The sequence below is a fragment of the Tamandua tetradactyla genome, chromosome 2 (assembly GCF_023851605.1).
Source record: "Tamandua tetradactyla isolate mTamTet1 chromosome 2, mTamTet1.pri, whole genome shotgun sequence".
Taxonomy (NCBI): domain Eukaryota; kingdom Metazoa; phylum Chordata; class Mammalia; order Pilosa; family Myrmecophagidae; genus Tamandua; species Tamandua tetradactyla.
In genome coordinates, this window is record NC_135328.1 from 113263872 (window position 1) to 113289704 (window position 25833).

At 38.1% G+C, this 25833-nt stretch overlaps 1 pseudogene; it reads left to right on the plus strand.

Moving 5' to 3' along the window:
* The first annotated feature begins 2158 nt into the window (after nucleotides 1-2158).
* Nucleotides 2159-13027, plus strand: LOC143657127 (deoxynucleotidyltransferase terminal-interacting protein 2 pseudogene; annotated as a pseudogene).
* Nucleotides 13028-25833: the final 12806 nt, after the last annotated feature.

A 25833-nucleotide genomic window follows, 5' to 3' on the forward strand; every position in this document is an offset into this window, starting at 1 on the left:
TATTCTAAGCTGGAGCAAATATTTGAATTATGTGAAAAACTAAGGAGGTATAGTGTAATATTTTACCTCTGTAAGTCTCAATTTCCTCCTCTGTGAATAAAGATAAATAATTTAATCTTATTTATAGGGTTGTGAAGAAAATTATGTCCTGTAATAGTTGTAAATAGCCTAACCCACTTCCTAGCATGTAATAATAGAAATTAAATATGCATTTATTGTGCTTATTTCCACACTTTATCATTAAAATATTAAGGGTAGTTTCATTTTGAATGATGAATGTACAGACACTGAAGGCAACTTACAAGGAAAGGACTGCAACTAGATGGTCTAGAAAAGAGTGTAATATTAGATTTTGGGGAACAAGAACCCAGAGCAGTGACACTAAGAAGAAGAGATTCACATCCACAAGCCCCATTATCCAGAGTTCACATGCCCTTACCCCAATACTGAGTGGCCCATATCACTACGACATGGCCTTGACAATACTGATTCCAATGACTGGGAGAAAATTACTATTATGATATCTACCATTAGAAAGCCCAAAGAACCGAATTGGTCAGGCTTACCTGCCAGGCCATCCATGGCTTGTGCCTGAGACACACTTTCTGAGAATCAAAATCATGTTGCCTGTACTTGAGACCTTGCCCAACAGTCATGTAAGTATGTTTGAGGCAGTTTTATGCTGTTTTGATTCTTTAAAATTTCATGCTCCACTTGATCCAGTGATCCAGGTAAGATGCCTCTGTGATACACTCCAGGATGCTGATGAACTTAAGAGGACCATTGCATATCTAGTTAGATGGAAAGGGAATAGTTTCTTTTTTAAGATTTTTAGGTTTCAGGCTGGCCTGGGGCGTGTTTGGCTGGAAGTGGAGCGTTGACATTCCTGTGACAAATATTACATGCCCATTAATGATCTAACTCAGCATTATCAATATTGCTGTTTAGTTTTACCTTGGAATTTCTAGCCAACAACAGAATACATGAAAAAGAAACAGTAAAAATATTAGAAATATAACTATTTTTTCATGGCAGGGCTATTTACCTAGGAAATCTAAAAGTTGACTGTAAAGCTCTTAGAACTATTAGTAGAAACAAAGTTCAATAAGGAGACTTCTCACAAAATGCATATTCATAAATTCATAGTTCTTATAGATCATCGGTAACCATTTAGGAAATATGAAAGGAAGAATTCCATTCAGAAAAGCAATGTGAATTTAAATTTAAAATGAAATCTGGAAGATCTCCCTAAAAAATATCTACAAAGCTTTTTATGAGGGTCTTAAAAGAAATACTAAATAACTTGAAAGTTCTAGCCTGTTGTCAGAAAGAATGAGGATTTTGAAGATGTCATATTTATCATAAATTATATAATGCAAACAATGCATTTTTCTTGCTATACCTGATAAAGTGATTTTAAAATTATCATATATAAGCAGATGGAATAACAATAAAGGAAAGATTAATTTGGGAAGAAGAGTTTTGATATTTGCACTACCAAATGTTAATATGAGTGACGAAGATAAAACAAAATTAAAAGAGCATGTCACAATATACATATGAAGCAGAATAAGGATACAGAGTAGAATCAAGTGTATGTTAAAAACAGCATAGTAATCAGAGATTACATGAGAAATGATGCTGGAAAATTTGACTAATTAATAAAGAAAACATTAAATTTGAACCATACCTATTATTATATGATGAAATAATATTTAAATGTTAGATGGTTTTTATATTCAAATATGAAAAACAGTTTATAAATGGGTGTTTATCTGATGCATTAATCTTTTCTAAACTTAAAACAAGTCTTCTAAAACAATCATAAATGGACTTTCGGGAGGATGGTGGAATAGGGCAGGCTGGATTCATCCCTGCTCCGTAGAACAAGATGGGGGCAGGGGAAAAATGACTGGGACTGCAGTCCCAGGGGGTGAATGATGGATGAGGGTCTCCAATACTTCATAGGAAGGAGAGAGACGGGGAGGTCAGGACAAGGGAAAGCAGAGGGGGTCTGATCAGACGTGATTTCCACCAGGGGAGGGCGGCGGCACATGGGTAAGTGCAGATCTGAGGAAACAGATTGTCCCTCCAACTCAACCTGCCTGAGACCTAGTTGAGGAGACTTCCCTGTGTGGCTCCATAGCTGACAACTCCAATGGGGAGCTCAGAAGTGCGTCAAGCGGTCTACTGTGCAAAGCTGCACCCGCGGATGTTGGGATCGGTTTCCCGGCTGGGCCCTGTGAATAACATCCCATCAGGTGCTGTGAATGGTGAATCTGCTGGTTATTGGGGCTCTGCTGGGTGCTGCAATTGGCTCACCCGTCCTGTGTGCTGGAACCAGTGACCTACTGCCAGGAGCTGGGAACAGACCCCCCAGGCTGCGCTTGCCATCTTCTCAGCCAGCCCTCTGTAGTCGGGGAGGGGTAGACCTCAGGGGAGGCGGTACCTCAGGAATGCCACCTGCTGGGAAGAAGCATTCAATTCAGTCTGGCAAACTTTCTACCTGCCTAGTTTTTTTTTTAAGTATATAATTTTTATATGTTTATTATTATTATTTTATTTAAATATTCATATATATATATATATTTTTTTTAAAAATTTCTCTCTCTTCTGTGGGCACCAATCTGAGTTCATTCCCAATATATCTTCAGGTGTCTCCTGATTTTGGGGCCTATTATTGCTGAGGTGTTTTTGAAATATGTTTTTTATTTTATTATTAGAATAATAATAAGTGAGGGCACACAGTGGAAGATTATCGGTAGGGATAATTAAAAGGATAAAAAGAGAGAACCAGAAAAGAATATATAGATCTGACAAATAAAAACGAAAGGATGAGATGGTAGATTCAAGAAGTGCTTTTACAGGAATAACTTTGAGCATTAATGGACTAAACTCACCAATCAAAAGATACAGATTGGCAGAATGGATGAAAAATATTATTCATCTTTGTGCTCATTTTATGCCTAACTCATTCATGAAGCTAACATTACTCTAATATCAAAACTGGATAAAGACACTACAAGAAAGGAAAACTACAGACCAATCGCCCTAGTGAGCATAGATGTAAACATTCTCAAAAAAATATTAGCAAGTTGAATACAATGACACGTTAAAAGAATTATACATCATGAGCAAGTGAGGTTTATACCAGGAAAGCAGAAGTGCTTGAACATAAAAAAATCAATCAAGGTAATACAGCACATTAACAAACTGAAAGGGAAAAATCACATAATAACATCGACAGATGTTGAAAAAGCATTAGACAAAATTCAGCATCCTTTCATGATAAAAACACTTCAAAAGGTAGAAATTGAAGGTAACTTCCTCAATACCCTACAGGACATATATGAAATACCCATAGCCAGCATCATACTTAATGGTGAGAGATTGAAAGCATCCCCTCTAATATTGGGAATGAGACAAGGATGCCCATAGTCACCACTATTATTCAACATTGTATTAGAAGCCCTAGTTTGAGCAATATTGATAGGAGAAAGTAATAGAAGGCACACAAATAGAAAAGGAAGAAGTAAAACATTCATTAGTTGCAGGTGACATGATCCTATACTTAAAAAACCCTGTGAAATCTATGAGAAGGTTACTTGAGCTAATAAACAGTCTCAGCAAAGTGCAGGGTACATGATCAATATACAGAAATTGTTTCTATATACAAGTAATGACCTATCTGAGGAGACAATGAAGGAAAAGTTCCATTCAAAATAATGAACAAAAGAATTAAATATCTAGGAATAAGCCCAACTAAGGATGTCAAGGACTTGTACATAAAAACTTCAAATCATTGCTAAAAGTAATAAAAATGACCTAAAGAGTTAAAAAGAAATTCCATGCTCAAGAATAGGAAGGTTGAATGCCATTGAGATGTTGATTCTATCAAAATTGATCTACAGATTTAATGCAATACCAATCAAAATCCCAAAAATGGCTTTGAAACCTTGCAAATGCTAGTTATCAAATTTATTTGGAAGAGGAAAAGACCTCGAATAGGTAAAGACATCCTAAAAAAGAAAAGCAAAGTGGGAGCACTAACACTTTCTGACTTGAAAGCTTACATTAAAACCACAGTGTTCAAAATAGTGTGGTACTGGCACAAAGATAGAAGTATCAACTAGCGGAATTGAATCAAGAGTCTGGAGATAGATGACCAGATGTATGGACAACTGATCTTTGATAAGGCTCCCAAGTCCACTGAACTGGGACAGAAAAGTCTTTTCAATAAATAGGCATGGGAGAATTGGGTATCAACAGCCAAAAGAATGAAAGAGGACCCCTGCCTTATATCCTTTACAAAAATTAATTCAAAATAGATTATAAACTTAAATATAAGCACCAGTACCATAAAAATCCCAGGAGAAAATATGGGGAAACATCTTTCTAGATCTAGTAATAAGAGGTAGCTTCTTAAACTTTACACCCAAAGTACAAGCAATGAAAGAAAAAATAGATAAATGGGAATTCCTAAAAATCAAATGCTTCTGTACCTCAAAAGACTTTGTCAAAAAGGTGAAGAAGCAGCCAATTCAATGGGAGAAAATATTTGGAAACCACACATTGGATTAAGGTTTTCATACCCTGTTTTATTGTTGCATACAACTCAACAACAAAAGAACAAATAGCCCAATTATAAAATAGCCTAAAGAAGTGAAAAACTGTTTTTCCAAAGCGCAAATATAGATGGCTAAAAATCACATGAATTGATGCTCATTTTCATTAGCTATAAGGGAAATGCAAGTCGAGATTACAATAAGATATCATCTCACACAGATACGTATGGCCACTGTTAAACAGAAAAATACAAATGTTGGAGAGGATGTGGAGAAACTGAAACACTTATTCACTGTTGGTGGGAATGTATAATAGTGCAGCTACTGTGGAGAACAGTTTGATGATTCCTTAGAAAACTAAATATCTAGTCACCCTATGACCTGATGTGCTGGTTTGAAATGATGTATGTACCCTAGAAAAGCCATGTCTTAATCCTAATCTCATTTTGTAAAGGCAGCCATTTCTTCTAATCACCATTCAGCATTGTATGTTTGAAGCTGTAATTAGATCATCTCCCTGGAGATGTGATTTAATCAGGAGTGGTTGTTAAACTGGATTAGGTGGAGGCGTGTCTCCACCCATTCGGGTGGGTCTTGATTGGTTTACTGAAATCCTATAAAAGAGAGAAAGCCAGGAGATTCAGAGAGAGCAGAGCAGAACGACATGGCCACGAGAAGCATAGTCCACCAGCCAGTGACCTTTGGAGATAAAGAAGGAAAATGCTTCCTGTGGAGCTTCATGAAATAGGAAGCCAGGAGAAGAAGTTAGCAGATGATGCCGTGTTCGCCATGTGCCCTTCCAGATGAGAGAGGAACCCTGACTGTGTTTGCTGTGTGCTTTTCCACTTGAAAGAGAAACCCTGAACTTCATCAGCCTTCTTATATCAAGATATCTCTCCCTGGACATTTCTATAGACTTGCTTTAATTGGGACATTTCCTTGACCTTGGAACTGTAAACTAGCGATGTATTAAAGTCCCCTTTTTAAAAGCCATTCTGTTTCTGGTATATTGCATTCTGGCAGCTAGCAAACTAGAACACCTGGCAATACCAATACTGGGTGTATACCCAGAAGAGCGGGAAAGCAGTGACATAAACAGACATTTGCATGCCAATGTTCATAGCTACACTGTTCACAATTGCCACAGTATGGAAACAGTCCACGTGCCCATCAATGGGTGAGTGAATAAACAAAATGTGGCATATACATATGATAGAATATTATGCTACAGTTAGACAAAATGGGGTCCCGAAGCATATGACAATGTGGATGAATCTTGAGGATATAATGCTGAGTGAAATAAATCAGACACAAAAGGACAGATACTGTAGGATTTCGCCATTATGACTCTGGTAAAGGTAATCTCAGAGGTTACACTGTAGAATATAGCAGACCTGAAGGTACATAGAAGCTAGAGATGAGGAAAGGCTACACAATGAGGATGAACTTAAATGCAAGGAAATGGATAGAAGCAATAGTAACTAATTAGTGGGGTTATAAGTAACACTTCCATATTGAAGCTGAATATGATTGAAAGGGGATGTATAGTGCCATGTATATCCCACTGATTAAATCTACAATTAAAAATAAGTTCTCACATGAACCATTTTAGCGGTTTGATATTGGACGAAAAGTCAACAGTAGAGCAGTATAGGGGGAAAACTAAAATTGCATGCTATGGCCAATATTTCAGAAGACATCAATAGTACCACAGCACTACTAGGGGCAACTAATTGGGAGGCAGAGACAAGACATAAGGGGTAGTTTTGATTTGATATTTGGTGAAGCTGTTTGTCGGTTCTTTGTCTCCATGGGCCAATGAAAATTGAGAGTGCCTTTGATTGTACAATCAAATGAAGATACTGTAAGGCATGGTTTGTTTATTTTGGACATTATCCATGATGCCCAATAGATGGAGGTAGCCAAAGGGTATAATGACTGAGAAGCAGAAATGGCAAACTGTTATGCAATTATTTGGTGGAATATGGTGGGGCTAGAAATGGAAGGATGTCGAGAGTCTTGCAACAAACTGAATAAACCTTGGGGACAGTGTGTTGTGCAAAACAAGCCAGAAACAAAAGAACAAATATGCTAAGGTCTCTTTCAGAAAGTACTTATAAGAAAATTGGAGCCTAGATTGTAAACCCTCTTTGCAGCCACACTTGATCTGAAGTTGTAAGTTTATTTTTAAATTCTGATACACTAAGCTATAATGTGTCTCATTTGGTATTTCCCAGGAATGTTGAGTAACTCTGTGATACCTAAGAACCAGAAATAGAGTGCTGCAGCCTTGAGAGTTAGCATATCTACATAGAATAACAGTTAAAGTAACCAAAAAAGAGATCAGGTGTCAATTAGAGACAAAGACAAGCCAATCTGGCTGGGTCTAAGGTAAGTCAGAATACGGGGTAAAAGGTGATAGTGTATATACTCTAGACCTTAATCTACTGTATGAGACAAAAACAGAGAGGTTTACTGTGTCTAGAACCTAAATTTTCTGTAACACACAATCTAAATCAACCTGTCTGGATAGCTTCTTTAAACAATCTAAACTCCTGGAGTCCAGAGCATGAACGAGGCCTCGTAGTTCCATATAGCTTAATGTAGTACCTGGATACATCTCAAACTATGGTGGGCTGATAATTAAAAAGTATTTGTAGAGTCCCTTGAGGATCTGAAGGAAAAAATATATAGAACTATTTAACTTTCCTATCTGGGAAACCCCAAGTAACCTCTCAATCACTGGGGACTTCCAAGAAAGTAGGCCGAGCCCTTGATTTTGAGGCTTGCTCTTATGAAACTTATTTCTGTAGTGGAGAAGCTAAGGCTACTTACAATAAGAGTTGCTTCCAGGAAACCTCTTTTGTTAGTCATATGTGACCTCTCTCTCTCTCTCTAAGCTTAACTCTGCAAAGGAACTCATTACCTCCCCACTTCGTAGGACATGACATTCAGGGGTGAAAGTCTCCTTGATAACCTGGGACATGACTCCCAAGGATGACTCTGGCTGTGAGATCAACAACATCTTCTCACCAAAATGGAGAAACAAAGTATCATAAAATAAGGTATCAGTAACAAACAGATGAATAGAATCATGAGGCTATTCTGGAGGCTATCTTAGACTCTTATACAAGCTTCAGTTAGATAGTGCTAATAGCCACTGGTTTGCTAAACCCAACTAACATCACTCTTGTTAACTCTTAAGAACACCTAGATCTCAAACTGAGATTCTATAAAAGTTTCCTGTACTAAGTTTGCTTTCCTGGAACCTATAATTTCCAGAGGGTTGCTAGGTCAGGTAAATCCTAAAACCCAGAGGAACCAGCCTCTCTAAGATTATTAACTAATTGCACCACCTTATTCTTTAGTGAAGACACCCCTCCTCAGCATGAAAATGTCAGTTCGGGCATTGCCTAAATAACCATATAGTTTGGGAGAAGGATCAAAGGAGGGGGGGGATTATAACAGAGATGATAGGATTTAACAAATGAGTTTGACTGCTGAATAATTATATTGGTGTTTGTTTTAGCCTCCAGTGTTTTGAAGCAGCTAGAAAGAAAAATCTGAAATAGTGGAATGGTAACCCATAACAAACTCTGAAATCTGTTTTATAACTACTTATTAAGTGTATTTTGGAGACTATACAGGTTTCATGCACTAAATTTGCCTTCCTGGAATATATAATCCCCAGAGGGTTCTTAGGTCAGATAAATCCTGAAACCCAGAGGGACCAGCCTCTCCAAGTTTATCAGTTGATTGCATCCCCCTGATGAACGAGTCAGAATGGGCATTTTCCAAGGATCCCTATAGAGTGGGAGAAAGATTAAAGGAGAGGGAGGAGGTATAATGAAGAAAATGGGATTTAACAAATAAGTATGGCTGCTTAATCACTATATTAATATTCCTTCTAGCCTCCAGTATTTTGGAGCAGCTAGAGGGAAAAGTCTGAGATGATGGAATGGCAGCACATGACAAACTCTGAGACCTGTTCTGTAGCTGCTTGTTGAAGTGTACTTCGAAAATGATTGCTTTTTTTCTTTCCTTGCTTTGTATATATATATATATTTCACAATAAAAAACATTTAAAAATCATAAACGAATACTATACAGTAATTATAATGGCTAAAACCAAAATAACAAATACTAGTGAGGATGTGGATGACACTGTAATGGTGGATACATGACAAGCATTTGTTAACACTTTGAGAACTGTACAACACAAAGAGAACCATAATATAAAGAAGAAGTTACTTACTAATATCAAATGTTAATAATAGAGGAAACCTGGGGGTGAGGGTGGTGGTGGTAGAGGAGAGGAGGGTATGTGGGAATTCCCGGTACTTTCTATGCAATTTCTTTAGACCAAAAATTGCTCTAAAAATAAAGTCTATTAAAAATCTTAAAATAAAGACTGATAGTTTGGATTCTGTAACTATTTGAAAGTTTTATTTGTCAAAACCTACCATAATGAGGATTTAAGGCACTTGGAGAAATCTCTCCCTGGAGGAAGATCTTTTAAGCTGGTCAAAATTAGCAAAGACAATTATTTAAAGTCTTTGGAGTTTGATCAAGTCCTTACAAACTATTGAGGAATATTTATTCAACCTTATCTATGGAATCCTGCATGAGGCCTGGCATTTGACTGTACCCTTCCCCCTTCCCACACCCCCACCCACCCTGTTGCAGGAGACGCCCTCCAGTAGTCTCAGTAGCCAAGTGGTGGATCCCATCTTACCTGCGCCCTTAAGTGAAAGGGCTATTCTCATAGATTCAGTAGGCAATAAACATTAGCAGTTCCCATTTTCCACAGCTCTGTGCTGCAGGTGTTTATTGAGTGGATGGCCACAGTTCTTTCTCCCCAACCTGAACTCATGCCATGTAAAGAGCATCTGGGTGGGGAACTAGGTGCCAGTCCTCTATTTCTGCAGAGCTCTCTATGTTAGGGGAAAGCTGCTGCAGTGGGCTTGGCAGCCAAGTGTCAGATCCCATCTTCCAAACTTCCTGGAGCAGAAGAGCTAGTTTAGGTGGATTGAACAGCTGGCAAACCTCAGCACAGCACATCCCTGGCTCTAGCTGTGCAGGCTCTACACTGGGCATTGGCTGCAACCAGAGAAGGACCAATACTCCCATTACACTCACACACACACACATACAGCTTGCACATACAGCTCCTGTTCCAAAAAACAGATGTGGGTAGAGGAGCCAATGGCTTCCTACCCCAGCTTCTACATCATGGCATAGAGGTTCTGCCTAGGGGAGAATCAGGTTGTGGAGCAATTTATGCTCCAAGGCATTGTCAAAAACAATAGTATTGTCAAAAACAGCAGTTAGTGGAGGTTAACAGCTGGGTATGATACTGTTCTAGTTTGCTAGCTGCCGGGATGCAATATACCAGAAATGGAATGGCTTTTCTAGGGAAATTTAGTAAGTTGCAAGTTTATAGTTCTACAGCCATGAAAATGTCCCAATTAAAGCAAGTCTATAAAAGTGTCCAAATAAAGGCACCAACAAGAGGTTACCTTCACTCAAGAAAGGCCAATGAAGTTCAGGGTTTCTCTCAACTGGAAAGGCACTTGGCAAACATGGTGATGTCTTAGTTTTCTCTCCAGTCTTGTTTCATGAAGTGCCCCTGGGGATACATTCCATCTTCATCTCCAAAGGTCTCTGGCAGTGTGGGCTCTCAGCTTCATGGAGCTCTCATCCTGTGTCTCTGTCATCATTCTCTCTCTTTCTGTAGGCTCTCTCAGATCTCCAGCCTTTTCCAAAATGCTTCCTCTTTTAAAAGGATGCCAATAGAGTAATCAAGACCCACCTGGAATGGGTGGAGTCACATTTCCATCTAATCAACTTTAATACCCATAATTGGGTGAGTCACATCTATGTGGAGATAACCAAATCAAATTTCTAACCTATAGTACTGAATAGGGATTAGAAGAAATGGTTGCTCCCACAAGATTGATTAGGATTAAAACCTGGCTTTTCTAGGGTACATAAATCCTTTCAAACTAGCACAGATACCAGTGGAAGTTTAGCAGTGACACCAAGAAAAGCCTAAAAGGGCTGGGAAGATGGTGGTAACCGGTGGGAGAGATCAGGATCCCAACCTCAGCAACTGAAAGCTCATAGCAGAAGTCTGCTGGTAGTGGAATTACCAGGAATAAAAATAAAGAACATGCAGAAAACAAGAATGAATCCCAATTGGATGCTTGTAGTGCTGCTAAAATTCATGCTACCCAGAAAGAAGTCCAATCCCTAGAACTCCTAAAACTGGAAAGAGGAAAAACAGAACTGAGGCTTCATTACCAGAGATGATTGTTCAACCATCTGCTGATGGGGAGACCTCTGAAGCAGAGTCAAACTTTTCTATGTCTGAGCTCCCAAGATCCAATTTTGAGAGTAACTGGGAGAAGGCAGATATTAGTTTCATGTACCCCTGTGTCTAGTATTAGGAAAAGACTCAAAAGACTTTGATAAATGAGCCTCATGCTAAAGAAGTCTCTGAAGCAGAATCTCATGTTTCTGGTATTTCTAGAATTGTGCCTAGAGCTACAAGAACCAGAAAGTTTGTAAGGCTAAATTCCTAACAGATCCAAGTCGAGAATCATGCAGAAGATATTTCTGATATTGAGTCATCATGCTCAGACATTTCTTCATTTTCAGGAATTGCAGCGAAGAATACAACCAGGAGTATGCAGAAGAAATTACAGGCACAGACTGAGGAGAAAGATTCTAAGAGTATACTAGAAAATGAAAAGCAAATTATAGCTAAACCTATGAATTCAGAGGATTCAGTTACCAAACTTCTTCTCAGTTACTAGCAGGTTCTCTTGCTCAAATAAACAAGACAAACTTCTGTAATAAAGAAACTTACTATGACTTTGATGAAGATTCCTTCTGTGAAAATTCAGAAACAAATACTAACAGTGCAAAAACAGCCAAGTTTTAATGTAAAAGAGGGAAAAAGGGCCAATGTTACACCTTTTAAAGAAATAACAAAGCAGAATTCTAAGAGTTTAGACAAAGAAGCCAAAGGAATAATAGACGAGGAAAAAGAAACTAATGAGGAAAGTTAAGTTGAAGAGTCTTTTAGAACTTCCAGATACTGGATTTCAGCAAATAACTTCTCAAAGGCATTCAACACCCCTCCCCCCCCCAAAAAAAACTAATAAAACCACACCAAAGTCCTCAAATCTGAACTGTGAGACTATAAGGAAATCGTTAACTTGAACATTTGCAGTTATGGAAGTGGACGGATGGGATGACGAGAAAGAACCCACTTTAAAAACAAGAGATGACGCAGTTTGGCGATGGTGGTGATAGTGATAATGGCAGAGAAGAGTGCAAAGTTATAGGTGTTAGCAAAGACAGGCACGATGAAAAGAATGTAGATTTTGATGGTGGCTCCAAATTATACACATCTCAGGAAAAGGATGATTCTATTTTATTAGTTCTTAGCAGGGATGAAAGCAAGCAGTCTGAAAACAATGGGAATGAAGAGGACTACGTATGTATTGTTGAAAATGGTGGTCAAAGGGAGTCACTGAATAGGGACTCGGGAAATATGTCATGGGTCAATGCATTGTTTGTAATCGACACAACTGCTGGATTGAGTGTTGATAACAATTTTTATTTAGAAGAAGAAAATAAGGCAAGTAAGGTTGTCATTGAGGAAGGACAAGAAGAGGAAGGAGGAGGAAGGGGATGAAAAAAGTGAAGAAGATCCATAGATTTTGACAAAAATAAAGATAGCTCAGTGATGAAGAAGACTTACTAAATGATACAAAATCTAAACTTCTGAAGTTGACAAGCAGCAGCATAGACCCTGTCTAAGCATTAAGCAGTTGGGTGGTTTGTATATTAATGGCGAACAAACTACATTCTAACAAGAGAACCCTAACACAGATCAAGGAGGAAAAGAAAAATAATCTTCTGCAGAAAACCATCATTATGGTTTATTCAAAATCAGGAATTGAATAAACGACTGTGTCCCAACATAGTGAATCCAAATTTCAACTTCAGAAAAAAAAACAGAAAAAGCAACAAAACCCAAGGGTGATGGCTGGTTTGATATGAAAGCTCCAGAATTGACAGATGAATTTACCAATGAGCTCAGAGCACTGAAGATGAGAGCTAGGATGGCCCCCAAAAGATTTTACAAGAAAAATGATAGAAACAGCTTCCCCAAGTATTTCCAGATTGGAACCATTACTAAAGATCCAGCCGACTTCTACCATTCACTAATTCCCAAGAAGCAAAGGAAAAGAACTATTGTGGAAGAACTGCTGGCTGAACCTGAGCTCAGAAGGTATAATCAAAGGAAGTACGCAGAGATCATGGCTTAAAAAGCAGCAAATGCAGCACGAAAGAGATTTCCAAAGAAGAAGGAATTTTGCAACTATGATTCACCAAACAAACCTCAATATTTTACATCTCCTTTTATTTATTTGCTAGAGATGTTTTAAAAACTAACACCATCACATAGATTAATTTAAAGTAGAAAAGAAAGAAAAGAAAAACTTAAAGAAACACAGTATAACCAAAGGAAAGCAGTGTTGGTAGGTATATGAAAATGTTTCAGTTTTTTCTCAGGGGATTTATTAGTGATTTCTGTGAATGAAGAGGTATGGTTAATTTGTTTTGGAAAAATATATTTTGAGAACTATAATACTAGAGTTAGACAAACATTTTCTTTATAATTATTAAAGCTATATGCCTGATACCCAGTCTTACATGTCATGAATCAGTGGGTTTACATATACTTTTCACTAAAGAGAATGTGTAGAAAGCTCAGGAAAATGAAGTAAAATGCAGTCACTTAGACAAGGGCTTCTCAAATGCTAATGACAACATGCATCATCTGGAAGATGTTATTTACCGTAGCTTCTGATTCAGTAGGTCTGGGGTAGGCCCAAGAAGATGCCTTTACAACAAGCTCCCATGAGATGCCCAAGATATTGGCTCATGGACCATACACTGAGTAGCTAAGAGCTTTATTCCTGACTGCAATTGAGCCTGGTATTATTAGTACTTACCACTTTTCTGCTTGTACAGTTGGGACTCTTTCAGGCTTTTTAGATAGGAATAACAGTGATGACCCCAAAAAAAAAAAAATGAATTTCAATCAAAGCGCTTGTTAAATTTAAAGTCTTTAACTAACAGCATTCCCAGTGTTCATCCTTTATTTTTTTTTTTTTTGGCATTGCTTCTTTTTTCTTTTAAGTGACTGATACAGATTTGTCCTTCTTATATATTATTATTAAAACAACAGCAACAGAGAAATCAAATTGTTAGTAAGTAATTTCGAGATTGTCAGCTGCCAGTCTTTAGGGGCATACACAATTATTTTTTTTTTTTGCATTTTAACTAATTGTTTATTAGATTCAAATATCTTTTCTCAGTATGAGCAAGTCCACTAAAAATCGCTAGTGAAAAACCAAATTTCCTTGTAAATATTGGTGTTCTTCAAGGATGAGAATGGCCAGTTTAGGTACCAGGAAGCAGGAGGGATGGACTCTGTTTGTTAGTGAGACGCATGACCTTCGACAGGCTGTTCCCCATAGTTGCTCTGGGTCAGGAGTCCATCTACAGCTTAACTGGGTCCTCTGTAACACTGCAAGGTGTCAGCCTATTTTGCCATGTATATTTTACATAATTGTAGTAGATGTAACTGAAATTTAAACCACTGAGTGACTTCGGGCAACAGATACCAGTTATGCTTGCCTTTGTTTAGGATGGAAACAGTCCTGAAACATTATGGCTTCCAGTGGGTGACTACCCCTGCCCAGGCTGATTCGTCATTTTTATTAGTAATTAAGCTGTACTTATAAATGTGCTACCAATAGTGGTATGTGAAAATATTCTCCTCATTGTGAAAAGGAAACAAAATGGGTGAAGAGGAGAAGTGGATTATTGGTGTAGGACAATACCTCCAAGTTTTGTTTTCATGAATTTTCAGGCAATTGAAATAATTTTGTAACGTGAACACTCTTTTCCAAAGTAAGCACCTTTCTCCTTTCACTTCATTCTCCTGCCTTTAAGTGGGTAGAGAATCGAAAATAAACATCTTTGCTTGGATCTTTTACTCCAGTCTTCAAAGTTACCACTCAGTAGCTCTAAATAGAGGATGGAAGAAAATCTACAACTTTCTAGACTAATTAAATTCTAAATAAGAACAATCGAAATTCTCAGCTTGCTTTCAGAACTAATAAGCCGACAGAATATATAGTTCTATTTGTTTAAAACATTTATATTTCATTTAAAAAGGATGATGCAAAGATTAATAACGTACCCAGATATATTTACCACCCAACATAAGAAATAAATCACTACTGATATTGTTAAGAACACTACATGTATTCTTCAATAGCTTTTTTCCTAACATTATATCTGCATTGTTTATCCATATGATACTTGTGCCTCTTGTTCATTCCATTTCAATGCTATTTAGTATGCCATTGTATGAATATACCACAATTTAGTGATCTGTTTTCCTATCAGTGTATATTTAGACTGTGTGTCAATCAGGATGGCCTAAAACAAACATTTCATTTTGTGTTGATTTGGTTTTTGCTCATCGTACATGTCTACCTTGGGTGGGATCTAGGCTTACAAATTCCATCACTGCAGTATTCTGGTTACCACAGCAGGGGAAGTCATGAAGTGAATCATATACATCTCTTAAAAGATTTCACCCAGAACTGACCCATGTTCTTACTGTTAGATGTCATTCACTGTACAAAGTCACATGGCTACACTTAATTTCAAGGGAGTGTGGCAGAGCTGTGTAAACTTGAACATTTGTTCCCAAAAAGGAGAGTCATAGTTAGTGACAGCCATATAATAAATGCAAGTTGTTTCCAAATCTTACTAGCAATCTTATCCTTTTCTCTTGTGTGTGTGTGTGTGTGAAAGTGTGTGGAGGCATACATTTCACCTTTACTGTATATAACAGAATAGTCCCCAGAGTATTTGATAAGACGTGTGGCGCCTTTATATTTTTTTTTTTTTTTTTTTTATTAACGGAAAAAAAAAGAAATTAACACAACATTTAGAAATCATACCATTCTACATATGTACTCAGTAATTCTTAACATCATCACATAGATGCATGATCATTGTTTCTTAGTACATTTGCATCAGTTTAGAGGAACTAGCAACACAACAGAAAAAGATATAAAATGTTAATATAAAGAAAAGAAATAAAAGTAGTAGTAATAGTAGAAAACAACAACAACAAACAAACCAACAAGCAAACAAAAACAAAAAAAAAACCCTATAGCTCAGATGCAGCTTCATTCAGTATTTTAACATGATTACTTTACAATTAGGTATTATTGTGCTGTCCATTTTTGAGTTTTTGTATCTAGTCCTGTTGCACAATCTGTATCCCTTCAGCTTCAATTACCCATTGTCTTACCCTGTTTCTAACTCCTGCTGAACTCTGTTACCAATGACATATTTCAAGTTTATTCTCGAATGTCCGTTCACAACAGTGGGACCATACAGTATTTGTCCTTTAGTTTTTGGCTGGATTCACTCAGCATAATATTCTCTAGGTCCATCCATGTTATTACATGGTTCACAAGTTTATCTTGTCTTAAAGCTGCATAATATTCCATCGTATGTATATACCACAGTTTGTTTAGCCACTCTTCTGTTGATGGAGATTTTGGCTGTTTCCATCTCTTTGCAATTGTAAATAACGCTGCTATAAACATTGGTGTGCAAATGTCCGTTTGTGTCTTTGCCCTTAAGTCCTTTGAGTAGATACCTAGCAATGGTATTGCTGGGTCGTATGGCAATTCTATATTCAGCTTTTTGAGGAACCGCCAAACTGCCTTCCACAGTGGTTGCACCCTTTGACATTCCCACCAACAGTGAATAAGTGTGCCTCTTTCTCCGCATCCTCTCCAGCACTTGTCGTTTTCTGTTTTGTTGATAATGGCCATTCTGGTGGGTGTGAGATGATATCTCATTGTGGTTTTGATTTGCATTTCTCTAATGGCCAGGGACATTGAGCATCTCTTCATGTGCCTCTTAGCCATCCGTATTTCTTCTTCTGGTAGGTGTCTGTTTAAGTCTTTTTCCCATTTTGTAATTGGGTTGGCTGTCTTTTTGTTGTTGAGTTGAATAATCTCTTTATAAATTCTGGATACTAGACCCTTATCTGATATGTCATTTCCAAATATTGTCTCCCATTGTGTAGGCTGTCTTTCTACTTTCTTGATGAAGTTCTCTGATGCACAAAAGTGTTTAATTTTGAGAAGCTCCCATTTATTTATTTCCTTCTTCAGTGTTCTTGCTTTAGGTTTAAGGTCCATAAAACCACCTCCAGTTGTAAGATCCATAAGATATCTCCCAACATTTTCCTCTAACTGTTTTATGGTCTTAGACCTAATGTTTATATCTTTGATCCATTTTGAGTTAACTTTTGTATAGGGTGTGAGAGATGGGTCTTCTTTCATTCTTTTGCATATGGATATCCAGTTCTCTAGGCACCATTTATTGAAGAGACTGTTCTGTCCCAGGTGAGTTGGCTTGACTGCCTTATCAAAGATCAAATGTCCATAGATGAGAGGGTCTATATCTGAGCACTCTATTCGATTCCATTGGTCGATATATCTATCTTTATGCCAATACCATGCTGTTTTGACCACTGTGGCTTCATAATATGCCTTAAAGTCAGGCAGCGCGAGACCTCCAGCTTCGTTTTTTTTCCTCAAGATGTTTTTAGCAATTCGGGGTACCCTGCCCTTCCAGATAAATTTGCTTATTGGTTTATCTATTTCTGAAAAATATGTTGTTGGGATTTTGATTGGTATTGCATTGAATCTGTAAATCAATTTAGGTAGGATTGACATCTTAACTATATTTAGTCTTCCAATCCATGAACACGGTACGCCCTTCCATCTATTTAGGTCTTCTGTGATTTCTTTTAACAGTTTTTTGTAGTTTTCTTTATATAGGTTTTTTGTCTCTTTGGTTAAATTTATTCCTAGGTATTTTATTCTTTTAGTTGCGATTGTAAATGGGATTCGTTTCTTGATTTCTACCTCAGCTTGTTCATTACTAGTGTATAGAAAAGCTACAGATTTTTGAATGTTGATCTTGTAGCCTGCTACTTTGCTGTACTCATTTATTAGCTCTAGTAATTTTGTTGTGGATTTTTCTGGGTTTTCTACATATAGTATCATATCGTCTGCAAACAGTGATAGTTTTACTTCTTCCTTTCCAATTTTGATGCCTTGTATTTCTTTTTCTTGCCTAATTGCTCTGGCTAGAACTTCCAACACAATGTTGAATAATAGTGGTGATAGTGGACATCCTTGTCTTGTTCCTGATCTTAGGGGGAAAGTTTTCAATTTTTCCCCATTGAGGATGATATTAGCTGTGGGTTTTTCATATATTCCCTCTATCATTTTAAGGAAGTTCCCTTGTATTCCTATCTTTTGAAGTGTTTTCAGCAGGAAAGGATGTTGAATCTTGTCAAATGCCTTCTCTGCATCAATTGAGATGATCATGTGATTTTTCTGCTTTGATTTGTTGATATGGTGTATTACATTAATTGATTTTCTTATGTTGAACCATCCTTGCATACCTGGGATGAATCCTACTTGGTCATGATGTATAATTCTTTTAATGTGTTGTTGGATACGATTTGCTAGAATTTTATTGAGGATTTTTGCATCTGTATTCATTAGAGAGATTGGTCTGTAGTTTTCGTTTTTTGTAATATCTTTGCCTGGTTTTGGTATGAGGGTGATGTTGGCTTCATAGAATGAATTAGGTAGTTTTCCCTCCACTTCGATTATGTTGAAGAGTTTGAGGAGCGTAGGTACTAATTCTTTCTGGAATGTTTGATAGAATTCACATGTGAAGCCGTCTGGTCCTGGACTTTTCTTTTTAGGGAGGTTTTGAATAACTAATTCAATCTCTTTACTTGTGATTGGTTTGTTGAGGTCGTCTATTTCTTCTTGAGTCAAAGTTGGTTGTTCCTGTCTTTCCAGGAACCTGTCCATTTCTTCTAAATTGTTGTATTTATTAGCGTAAAGTTGTTCATAGTATCCTGTTATTACCTCCTTTATTTCTGTGAGGTCAGTAGTTATGTCTCCTCTTTCATTTCTAATCTTATTTATTTGCATCCTCTCTCTTCTTCTTTTTGTCAATCTTGCTAAGGGCCCATCAATCTTGTTGATTTTCTCATAGAACCAACTTCTGGTCTTATTGATTTTCTCTATTGTTTTCATGTTTTCAATTTCATTTATTTCTGCTCTAACCTTTGTTATTTCTTTCCTTTTGCTTGCTTTGGGATTAGTTGCTGTTCTTTCTCCAGTTCTTCCAAGTGGACAGTTAATTCCTGCATTTTTGCCTTTTCTTCTTTTCTGATAAAGGCATTTAGGGCAATAAATTTCCCTCTTAGCACTGCCTTTGCTGCGTCCCATAAGTTTTGATATGTTGTGTCTTCATTTTCATTTGCCTCTAGGTATTTACTAATTTCTCTTGCAATTTCTTCTTTGACCCACTTGTTGTTTAAGAGTGTGTTGTTGAGCCTCCATGTATTTATGAATTTTCTGGCACTCCGCCTATTATTGATTTCCAACTTCATTCCTTTATGATCCGAGAAAGTGTTGTGTATGATTTCAATCTTTTTAAATTTGTTAAGACTTGCTTTGTGACCCAGCATATGGTCTATCTTTGAGAATGATCCATGAGCACTTGAAAAAAAGGTGTATCCTGCTGTTGTGGGATGTAATGTCCTATAAATGTCTGTTAAGTCAAGTTCATTTATAGTAGTATTCAGGTTCTCTATTTCTTTATTGATCCTCTGTGTAGATGTTCTGTCCATTGATGAGAGTGGTGAATTGAAGTCTCCAACTATTATGGTATATGTGTCTATTTCCCTTTTCAGTGTTTGCAGTGTATTCCTCACGTATTTTGGGGCATTCTGGTTCGGTGCGTAAATATTTATGATTGTTATGTCTTCTTGTTTAATTGTTCCTTTTATTAGTATATAGTGTCCTTCTTTGTCTCTTTTAACTGCTTTACATTTGAAGTCTAATTTGTTGGATATTAGTATAGCCACTCCTGCTCTTTTCTGGTTGTTGTTTGCATGAAATATCTTTTCCCAACCTTTCACTTTCAACCTATATTTATCTTTGGGTCTAAGATGTGTTTCCTGTAGACAGCATATAGAAGGATCCTGTTTTTTAATCCATTCTGCCAGTCTATGTCTTTTAATTGGGGAATTCAGTCCATTGACATTTAGAGTTATTACTGTTTGGATAATATTTTCCTCTACCATTTTGCCTTTTGTATTATATATATCATATCTGTCTTTCCTTCTTTCTACACTTTTCTCCATGTCTCTCTCTTCTGTCTTTTTGTGTCTGACTCTAGTGCTTCCTTTAGTATTTCTTGCAAAGCTGGTCTCTTGGTCACAAATTCTCTTAGTGACTTTTTGTCTGAGAATGTTTTAATTTCTCCCTCATTTTTGAAGGACAATTTTGCTGGATATAGGAGTCTTGGCTGGCAGTTTTTCTCTTTTAGTAACTTAAATATATCATCCCACTGTCTTCTAGCTTCCATGGTTTCTGCTGAGAAATCTACACATAGTCTTATTGGGTTTCCCTTGTATGTGACGGATTGTTTTTCTCTCGCTGCCTTCAAGATCCTCTCTTTCTCTTTGACCTCTGACATTCTAACTAGTAAGTGTCTTGGGGAACGCCTATTTGTGTCTAATCTCTTTGGGGTGCGCTGCACTTCTTGGATCTGTAATTTTAGGTCTTTCATAAGAGTTGGGAAATTTTCAGTAATAATTTCTTCCATTAGTTTTTCTCCTCCTTTTCCCTTCTCTTCTCCTTCTGGGATACCCACTACACGTATATTTGTACGTTTCACATTGTCCTTGAGTTCCCTGATACCTTGTTCAAATTTTTCCATTCTTTTCCGGATAGTTTCTGTTTCTTTTTGGAGTTCAGATGTTTCATCCTCCAAATCACTAATTCTATCTTCTGTTTCTTTAAATCTGTCATTGTAGGTATCCATTGTTTTTTCCATCTTTTCTACTTTATCTTTCACTTCCATAAGTTCTGTGATTTGTTTTTTCAGTTTTTCTATTTCTTCTTTATGTTCAGCCCATGTCTTCTTCATGTCCTCCCTCAATTTATCTATTTCGTTTTTGAAGAGGTTTTCTATTTCTGTTCGTATATTCAGCATTAGTTGTTTCAGCTCCTGTATCTCATTTGAACTATTGGTTTCTTCGTTTGACTGGGCCATATGTTCAATTTTCTGAGCGTGATCCGTTATCTTCTGCTGGCGTCTGGGCATTTAGTCAGATTTCCCCGGGTGTTCGACCCCACAGGTTGAAAGATTTTTCTGCGCAGTCTCTCGGTTCTGTTCTTTCTATCCTGCCCAGTAGGTGGCGCACGTGGCACACGGCTGTCTGTGGGTTCCACCAGCGAAAGTTGCTGTGGGTCCCTCAACTCTGGAAAACTCTCGCCGTAGGGGAGGTTCGGCAACCGAAGCGTCTTGGAAGAATGCCAGCCGGCCCGGGTTTCCAAACGCGGGGAGGGTCGCCGGCTGTCGCAGCACAGGAGAGCGTCCGGCCAAATTAGCTAGTCGGCCCGGGGCACCAAGCGTGGCGGGAGGGCGCCAGCTGTCGCAGCCCGGGAGAGTGCACTGTTCCCAGCCGACGGGGGAGTCACGTGTTTGGAAGGGATCCCCCGGTCACTGTTCTCCGCAGTCTGGGGATTTCCGACCCAACTATCTCAGTTGTTCCGGGGGGCCTCGTGTGGTGGGGGCACCAGCCGCCGCGGCCTAAGGGGACCGCCTGTCCAATTCTACCAGCTGGCCTGGGAAGGTGGAAGGGAGGGACTCCGGTCGCTTGCTGTCCCACCCAGGAAAGCCCGTGCCCCTTGGTGATCTCACCGGAGCTGGTTCTCCCAGATAGTCAGCCGTTCCAGGATGGGGTACGCTGTCCCTTTAATCTCCCTCGTGGCTCCGGGAGCTGCTCTGTATTATCTCCACTCCCCCAGTAGTTGTTCTGGAGGAGGAAAGGTGAGGGCGGCAAGGCTGTCGAGGCTGGTGGCGGGGGAGCACGGTGAAGGCGGGGGAAGAGGGCACCGTGTTGGTTGGAGAGCAGCCGGAGCAGGAGGGGGAGGAGGGGGGTAGGGAGGTCGGGCGGCTCGGCTGCTGCGGGGCGCGTGCGCCGCGCGGCGGGCCGGCGGAGAAAGAGAGGGGGTAGGGAGGTCGGGCGGCTCGGCTGCTGCGGGGCGCGTGCGCCGCGCGGCGGGCCGGCGGAGAAAGAGAGGGGGTAGGGAGGTCGGGCGGCTCGGCTGCTGCGGGGCGCGTGCGCCGCGCGGCGGGCCGGCGGAGAAAGAGAGGGGGTAGGGAGGTCGGGCGGCTCGGCTGCTGCGGGGCCGCCTTTATATTTTGAACAGAGTAGGAACTTAGACTCTAACCAACTTAGTATAAAAGTTCTCCTTGTGCTATATGCTTGGCAGCATAGTCAGACTTTATTTTTGCCATCTGGATAGTTAGGCAATGGCACCTGATTGTGGTTTTGATATCTACTGCTCTTATACCTAGGATGGTGGAGTATCTTTCTAGGTGTTTATGAGCCATTCATGTTTCCTTCTCTGTGAGCTACATATTCAAGTCTTTGTCCATTTTTTATAGGTTACTTACATTTTGCATATTGAATTATAGGAGTTTGCAATTTATTTATAAATGTTAATCCTTTGTGGTTATTAGTGTTATAAATATCTTTACCAAATCTGTGGTTTGACTGCTCTCTTTTAATTGTATCTTTTAATGCATAAATGTTTTCAATTTTAATGTTGTCAAATTTATCAAAAATTTTCTTTAAAGTTTGTGGGGTTTTTTATGTATCTGTGGGTCTCTTAAAAATTCCTTATTGTTCTGATATTGTAAAGATATTTTTCTTTATTTTGACAGTAGTAACATTTTTTCATCTGGAATTGATATTTTATATATGGTGTGAGGTAGGGATACAATTTTGCATTTTATTTCATTTATTCACCCCATTGTGTCAACACAATTTAAGAATAGTCCAACTTTTTTCCCATTAATCTGCAGTATTCCTCCGTGATATGTTTCCATATCTGTGTGGGAATCTTTCTGAGAGCTTTACTCTGTTTCCTTTGTCTTTTTCTCTATATCCATCTGTACCAGTACCACATTGTCTTATTATGTTAGCTTTATAATAACTCTTGCTATTTGATAAGGAATGTGTATATTTTATATTCATTTAACCAATGCCAAGAGGGCACATACACTATTACAGATACTGTTCTACATACTAGGGATGCAAATTGGAAAAAAAAACCCTCCTTTCAAGGAACTTAGTCTTTTAAGAGAGTTTTCTTGGTGAACATATAAATTACAATACAAATGTTAATTCTATAATGTGTGTGTCTCTGTGTGTATGAGATGAGGGTCTAAATATACTCTTTCTGGGTGCTTGGAATAGGATAGAAGCAAGGACAATGTGTTTAGAATTTTTGACATTTAGATCAGAGAATTCCTAATCTGTTACCAAAAGATTCTAGCCTTCTCTTTAAAATTAAGGGTTGGGTTTGAATGTGTTGAAGAGGGACAGGGGGCTGTAACTGAGGAACATATGACATAGAGATGAAGATGTATTTATGAAATAGGTTTTGCATCCTATAAAGTCTGGTTGATATAAAGATTCCACTCACATTCCATTTTGCTGATCTTTCGACATTCAGCCGTTTTAGAGCATTGCATCATGTTGCATCCTTTACCGAGAAGGGCCACTATGAGGACCCATAGGGTGGTTATGTCTGAGTCTGAATAGAATTAGGCCTAGGTATTACCAAAGAAAGATAATCCACTTATCACTTAAATTTCATTTAGATCTACTGCCTATGACACTAACAGAATTACAGATTTTATTAGTACCATTATAGTATCTCCCCTAAGGGGGGTAATGGTTCCAATCAACATCTTTGTTCAGGTACTAGAGTTTTGTGTCCATTTTTGTTTTCCACCCTTTAAGAGGGTCAAATCTAAACTGGTATATTCTTGGAAAAGAGCACATGGTAGATGAAGGACTCAAAATTCAGTGATATTAATGAATGACAGAGTAGGAATTGTTTTAATTGGAGTGGTGGTGGTAGAGCTATCTTTAGATATCTTTAGAAATGTGAGACTCTAAATGGCAGAAATAAGAGGAATGAACCATGCTGGAAAGAAATTCCTTCTCACTAGTAATGTTCAAGCTTAATTCACAAGTCAGTGTATTAGAAGTGCTGTTGAAGGGATTCAAGTATCAGTGGGTGTTTTCCAAGTGTGGTAGGTTGAATTATGTACCCAATTAAATACATTTTCTTTTTAAATTTTAATTCACATCTCTGTGGGTATGAACCCATTGTAATAGCTGTTATTTTTAGTGAAGGAGTAACCAAATGAACGTGGGTCTTAATTCGGCATATAGGGGGGCTTTTAAAGAGAACTAGGAAATCACAGATGCTAGAAAGAAAAGGACATTGTCATTTGACAGACAGGAGGCAGAGATACAAGACAGTGAATCTCAAGGATTGCCAGCAGCCAGCACCAAAATATTATTGCCTTCAGGCAGAAAGCAAGCCTTGCTGATAACTTGATTTTAGACTTCTTTTAACCTCAAAACCATAAGGCAACAAATTCCCATCGTTTAAGCCAACCCACTGTGTGGTACTTTTGATAGAAGTCAAAAAAACTAAGACACTAAGATAGCTTCCAAGGTCTACCATAAACTTGAGACATTATTAACTCTTCACTATTTTCATCAATTTTCCTTTAATGTCTAAAATATACCACCTCATGTTTTGAGAATCTTGTTATGTTTCTTTTTCCATTTTTGCCCAGTAATCTCCCTATTGTAAATAACAAAAAACAGTTATGTGATTATAACCTTAATCTAACTTCTTATTCTGATGATTGACATGTGCTGGTCACCTGAACTTACCAGCCAGTCTGTTCAGGGCTGCAAAGGGCAAAACAGGATATGAGATTACTATTTAAGTTTATTACTGAGCTTTTGTTGCTGTAAATAAGAGTTTCAGAAACAGGGAAAAACAGTGAAGATAGAGTATGAATTTGGGTGTAAGGGACCATTCTTATTTGCTCTTCCAACTATCTCTGTTGCTTAACATATTGCCTGGGAAATGAAAGCACACAAAAATATTGTTTTAGTTTAAAGAGCTATTTCTCTAGAATCATATAAGTTGTCCATTTCAACAGTGGCAAGGAGGATGCTAGATTCATATTAAACCTTTGCTTCTTCGTGCACAAAATTTCACGTAGTCAACATTTACTGTAAACCACCTGGAGGGCGAAGTAGTATTAGATGCTGGGAGAAAATAGAAAGATTTGGAAGTTAGTAGTTTTGTTTGGAGCACATGACAAGCATATTAGAAATACCTTAAAACTCTACAAAACAACACACATTTATTTTCCAATAAGAAACATTCAAGAAACATGACAAAAAAGATTGGAAATCAATGTGGCAAAAGCCTTTGATTTCTGATTTTTGCCAGCCAATTCTTCTGCACTCCAAAAGATAATATCAGTAACTTATATTTTGAATTACATATTATTTAAATGACTTTCAAGTTGATTTTAAAAGTCTGTTTGGATGGCTTTGAAAAGCACATTTTAGCAATCTCCCCACATTTGGAAATTGTGGCTTTGAAAGAAATTTAACATGAACTTTTCTTTTTTTTGAAGAGTACTGGCAAATACCATCTTCACATATGAAGACAGGTATTCATTCTAGACACTAAGATAAGTCAAGTACTTGTTCATGGTTACATTATGAAGAACAAATAGTTGTATGGAAAGAACAAGTAAATTCTTTGTGTGTGTGCAAGTTGCTTTCTTGATGCCACCATGATTGTCATAGCAAGAGTGATTTATGTTGGGTTATACTGCCCATATTTTTTCAAAGGAATCAATCACATGCTTCTATTACTATGATAATATGCAGGCAGCTGTGACCACCATCGAATGCTCTCTCAGCCACATCTTTTATATTGTGCCAGTTAAGCACAAGGTGGAGAATGTTGGCAGGGGGATTTAAATACCTCATCTAAAGGTCAGCACCTAACAACAGGACAGCATTTATCCTGAACTGGACTGTGGAGTCAGCACTGGGTTTGAGCCCAGTTGCTGTTGGGGGACTTAAATATACCGTCCTCCAAATGAGAGCAGGTGGTGTCAAAGGAGCTATGCTGGTGTTGAAGAT